The sequence below is a fragment of the Dromiciops gliroides genome, chromosome 4, assembly GCF_019393635.1.
Source record: "Dromiciops gliroides isolate mDroGli1 chromosome 4, mDroGli1.pri, whole genome shotgun sequence".
In the NCBI taxonomy this organism is placed as follows: Eukaryota; Metazoa; Chordata; class Mammalia; order Microbiotheria; family Microbiotheriidae; genus Dromiciops; species Dromiciops gliroides.
In genome coordinates this window covers 76964779-76971098 of record NC_057864.1, presented here as the reverse complement: position 1 = coordinate 76971098, position 6320 = coordinate 76964779, and positions in this window count along the sequence as shown.

Below are 6320 nucleotides of genomic sequence, written 5' to 3'. Positions count from 1 at the left end.
CAATTGGCAGAGCTCAACTGTACATGAATTTCTCTGTAACAATAAGAACCTTATATAAATGTTGATCAGCCAAAAATACAATATGTTTGGGGAGGTACTTAAGCACAGAAGTAACAAAAGCTAAGCTTTGTAGTACAGACGAGTAGAGTTGTCCAAGGAAAAGTAGGCTGAGGTACTTGGAAAAAGCTTTGTGGAGGAAATGGAACTTGAGACCTTGGAGCTATTAAAATCAAATAGGCATATAAATCTAGTTTTCAAAGGGTCTGCTTAAGTTCAGAATTCACACCAGCCCTAGGTCATTCAGGCTACATGGCATGGGACACAGGTTTTGGATATAATCTAGGATGAACCCTGAGACATACACGGGCATAAGGAAGTAAAGCAATATTCACTGAACCATCACCCTATTACATCTTAGTATTTCGAGGACAAGTTTCATATGCTGTTGTTCTCTTTCCCAGCTTTATCATCCTTTTGCTTCTTGGCTTTGTTATTTTCCTGCCTTCCTTGCAAAAATCCCTTTTTTAAAATCCCAATTTTTTCTCTTTACTCTCTCTTTTCTCCCTTAATTGCTTTCCCTTTTAAGGATGTCTTTTTCTACCCGGTCACATCTGATTCTCAGCTGCTTGAGCCCTGAGAGTAATTTCTTACAAATTAGAGATGTGTGCTGAATCATTTATTCTAGACTTGGATTTTTGTTTTGGTGGAAGAAAGGGGATTGCCTTTTCTTTTTTTAAAATGTACATATTTGGGGGCAGCTAGGTGGCACAGTGGATAAAGCACTGGCCCTGGATTCAGGAGTACCTGAGTTCAAATCTGGCCTCAGACACTTTACACTTAGTAGCTGTGTGACCCTGGGCAAGTCACTTAACCCCCATAGCCTTGCCAAAAAATAAATAAATAAATAAAATGTATATATTTTGTTTTACCATCACCATTTTGAAATGCATCCCCTACTCAGCAAACCATCCTTTGCAAAAGAATAAAAAAAAATTCCCATCCTTCTCTGAATTGCGGTGCAATAATATAGTGCTAAGTAATTTATAATGTTCTAGATGAGATTAGATCAAGTTGTACCCCTCCACATATTTGAATAGCACTCAAAATTCAGAAAAAACGTGTTGTTTTGTTGTGTTGCTAGTGATTGTTGAGGATTTGATTATAAATCTGGTCAGCAGTTGGCAAATAAAAAATAAAATAGTCGTCTACAGTTCATCCCTAGTGCTGCTGCACAAAGAATGAAATCCCAGCTTACATTCTAATGGGAGAGATGACAGGGACATATATAAATGTAAAGAAGTTAAAGTATCTTAGGTGGGAGGACCCTAGCAAGTGGGATTAGGAAAAAGCTTCATGGTGCTTGAGTTTCATCTTAAAGGGAAAAGTGCATTCTAGGCATGTGGGATGGCCAGTCATGAAGTTTCATGTGAAGAAAATAGGGAAGGAAAGTGACGATTTGTGGGAGGTGGAGTAATGTCCATTGAAGCTGGAAAGATAGATTGGGGACAATTTAGAAAGCTAAACAGAGGGGTTTGTGTTTTATCCTAGACACATCAGGAAGCCACTAGAGTTAAGTATTGAGTCACATGGTCAGGAAATTTACTTTGGCAGCAGTCTGTATTATGAACAAGAATGGGAACAGATGGGGCAGGGTGGAAGCTGTTGCAATCATTTAGACAATCGCCACCAATTAAGAGAGCAGCTATCCTAAGGGGAGAGAAGAGGTTGAATGATAGAGACTTGAAATTAGGAATAGCAAGATACGGCAGCTGAGATAGATAATGAGAAAGAGTGGAGGATAATGCCAACTTTATGAACCTTGGAGACTAGAATAATGGTGGTGCCTTCAACAGAAACAAAAGTCTGGGAGAAAAGATAATGAGTTCAATTTTGGAATGCTGAAAAATCCAACAGGCAATTAATTAGTGGTGTGTGGCTGAAGAAAGACTGGAGCTAGATATAGATATTTGTGAGTCATCTGCGTAAAGATAATAACTAAACCTATGGGAACTGAGGATCAAGAAAATATAGAGGAAGAAGAGGGCCTTGGGCAGAACACCCACAGTTTAGGGAAGGGGGAATATAGATAATGAGCCAGCAAGGAAACCAAGTAGTGGTCAGACAGGTGGGAAAGCCAAGAGAAACTGTCAGGGATTAAAAAAAAAAAAGTAGAGAGTAACCAGGAAGAGTGGGTGGTCATCAGTGTCAGAGGCAACAGATTTGGTTAAGAACATTTAGGACTGAGAAAAACCGTTAGAGTTGGCAAATAACCAATCATTGATGACTTTGAAGAGAGCAGTTTCAGTTAAATGGTGAAGTTGGAAACCAGATTGGAATGGATCACCCTTTAGGAGCGATCTCTACACTATGCTAACACGTTTGTGATCCTGTACAACAGAAAGCTGTACCCACTGACATATACTTCCTGCTAGTTAAGGAGGACTAAGGAGGACCCAGAACTGGGGACCAACAGAAAGAGAACGTTCTCAAGCCAGAGACCTAAGGAGCAAACTGAAGTAAAATATATCATTCACCTCTAGGTGGTGCCACTCGGCTACATTGGCATAAATCCCTGACTTTTCTTTGCCATTAATAAATTTGCCACTTGTGCATAAATGGATGACCAGCCCCTTTTCAGGTTGCGGGAGAAAAAAGACTCTCGGAAGAGTCTGAAAGAAGAATGAAGAGACTTAAAAGACTGGAGATTTCTCCCTCTTCCAACTCTGCCAGGCCCCCGGATACAGGTGCAGAGTATTGATTTCCACCATTGAGGAGAGAGCCAAAACCCATAGGCTTTGGGATAAGAGTCACTTTATGAAAACTATTAACATAACATATTAATAACGAGAACAACAAAAATCTTGTGAATAGATGCAGAAAAGACTTGACAAAATACAATATCCATTCATGTTTTAAAAACAAACAAGAAATCAGGAATAATGAATCTTTCCTTAATGGTAAATTTATCTATGTGTGTGTGCATGTATGTATATGTGTATATGCACATACACATATTTACATATATGTATTGTGTATTAGGTGCATATATCCATAAATATATACACAGAGGCATACGTATATGTATGTATGTGTCCATGTAGTTACATGCACATATATGGATACACACACACAAGAGCCAGCTTTGTATGTAATGGGCATAAACTAGAGTTCCTTCCGATAAGAAACAAATATGTCCACTATCATCATTTCTACTTGACATAGTGCTAGAAATGTTACTTATAACAACAATACAAGAAAAAGAAATTGAGGAAATGGGCATAGGTTCAAAAGAAACAAAATTATTACTTTTGCAGATTATATGGTGGTGTACTTATAAAACCCTGGAGAGTCAACTAAATCATAATAGAAACAATTAGTAACATTAGCAAACTTTCAGGATACAAAATAAATCCACAAAAATGATTGGTATTTCTATATAATAGCCATAAAACCCAACAGGAAGAGATAGAGAAATTCAATTTAACATAACCAAAGATTATATAAAATACTGGAGGGTCTATCTACTAAGAAAAACAAAAGAATAAATATGTGTACAACTACAAAATTGTTCACAGAAATAAAGACAGACCTAAATATTAATTGGTCACAGACAAGCTGAACTAATGTAATAAAAATGGCAATACTTCCTAAATTAATTTTCTTATTCAGTGTCATAGCAAACTATTATAGAATTGCTTTATTAATTAGAACTCAAAAAATAATGATGAAATTTATCTGGAGGCACAAAGAATAAAAAAAATCCCAAGGAAAATAATGAAATAATGTGGGAAGGAAAGAGACCCAGTAGTTTCAGATCTCAAACTATATTTTAGATCAGTCATTCTCAAAACAATTTGGGGCTGGTTTAAAAATGAGATCTATCAATGGAACATACTGGATACATAATATGCAGAAGCAAACCAGCCTGGTAGGCTAGTAATAAATCCAAAGACCTCAGCTACTGGGGTTAGGACTATTTGATTTTTTTTTTTTAATCATGTCTATGGACCTTTTCCAACATTATTATTCCTTTCTTAAGATAAGGGAAACCCAAATTCTTCTTGGTATTCAAAGCACAAAGACCAATTCCAGGTGTGTGCTAGACTTAGCTCATACTGGCTCTCAGGAGCATTTACACCTTGGAACCAGAGCTTTATTCATTGTTTTGTTGATTATCTAAATTTAAGAAAGTGATAGAGGGGGCAGCTAGGTGGCGCAGTGGATAGAGCACCAGCCCTGGAGTCAGGAGGACCTGAGTTCAAATCCACCCTCAGACACTTAACACTTACTAGCTGTGTGACCTTAGGCAAGTCACTTAACCCCAGTTGCCTCACCAGAAAGGAAGGAAAGAAGGAAGGAAGGAAGAAAATGTTAATGAGACAGATTAAACTTAAAAGTGTGTTGGGGGGGGGGGTGGCTAGGTGGTGCAGTGGATAAAGCACTGGCCCTGGATTCAGGAGTAAAAGTTTGTTGTGGGTACGTTTTCCCCCCAGACTACTAGCTATTCCACTTACTGATACACCTCTGAATTTAACTTCCACCAAATTCATCATAACTATTGCTACTTATTAATTATGAGAAAGACTGGACCACATTTTTCCTGACCTACAAATGTTCTGAGCTTCTCCTTAAGTTCAAAATAATGCCTAATGTTTACTCCAGTCAGAGGGAAATCATCTCTCGGTGCAACCCTGATGGAAAAGCTGATGGAGAAATTAGATGTAAACACAAAGGATGTATCTAAAAGTAAATGTATTTGTATCAACCCAATGTAATCAGCTAAGCTAGGATTCCCTTCAGGAAAAGGGTTTGGGGATTACAGTATAGACAAATGACTTATAAGTATAGGGGCAGGGTGAGGATTGAATTTCCTAGTTTAAAAAAAAAAAAGTTTGTTCAATGTGAAGTTTTTCAAGACCCTTTTGAAGAATTCTAGTAAATTCCCTGACCTTGCATACGGCACACAGGAATGCTAGTGATGAAATAAAACACCAGGCAGAAGGTTGGATCTGCTTGATTCTGTTAAGTGATTTAATACTAATGGGTTTGGGAGGTCACAGAGCACAGCAACATGGAACTGGAAAAGAATTTAAGAAGTTATTTAATCTATGCTTCCTCCCCCCTTATAAAGAAGCTTCCACTAAGCATTCCAGACAGATGGGTATTGATCCCAGAACTCAATCCCATCATCACTTTCTCTCCATGGCTTCAAATAGCTGCCTGATTCTAACCCTCCTAAAGCCTGACCACTCCCTTAGCATTACTCTCTTGCATAAATATGTCATATTGAATTCCATCCAAACTGGATTCCTCAGCCTGGCATTCAAGGCTTTCTACTACATATGCCCACCTTATGTATCCGGATTTATTTCTCGAGATTCCTCAGTCCCATCCTTCATTCTACAAAATCATAGACTTGGAAGAGACCCCAGAAGCCATCTAGTTTAGCCTTCAATTGGGCCAGTTTCCTTGGTGTTCCCATTCACACGGCCTGGTCGTTTCTATTTCAGTGACCTTACTCAAGCCTTTCTCCTTGGTTAGAATGCCCTCACACTTCCTTTCCACAAAACCAAATCATATTCTTTCACCACAAACCAGCAGAAGATTCATCCCCTTCGTGAACACCTACCTAGAAGCCTACCCCATAGCAGGTATTCCCTTAACTCTCAATTTCCTCTAGTATTGTGGTCTTCATACACTTTTCATACTCTTGCTTATGTGTTGCCTTAGAATTGTACTCAGATTAGTACCATTTGGCATCGAGGTGGTACAGTGGATAGAGTACTGGACCAGGAGTCAGGAGAACATGGTTAAAATCTTTGTCAGACACTTAGTCTCACCTGTCCAAGAAGCTGTAACAGGTGCAACAGCCAAACCCTAGTAAAAGCATCTTGATAGATGGCCTAAAGCAGGTTGAAGGTAACCTAGCCTGTAACCTGTTGGTGAGTTACAGGGTATCTACCCCAAGCATATGAAGACTTCCCCAGAGGTTCAGACAGATTAGAACAATTTGCTCCAATAGACATGAAGGTGGCTAAAGCAAGCGTGGTTGCAGCTTGGTCAGATATCAAAGATGCCATGCGCATCCACTACATCCCAGGCCATCGACAAATTGTCTTGACTTTTGTCCTGCCACTGTACTTTGATGACTCTGGAAGAGAAAGTGAGGCTGACGATTTTTGCAATTCAGCCTCACTTAAATGCAATTCACAAGTGAGTCAAAACATCTCCCCAAGAGTCAGTGAGCCTCTTCAAAAACAAAGGACAAACAATTAACTGGGTGACCCTGGGCAAATCACTTAACCTCTTCCTCATCCTTG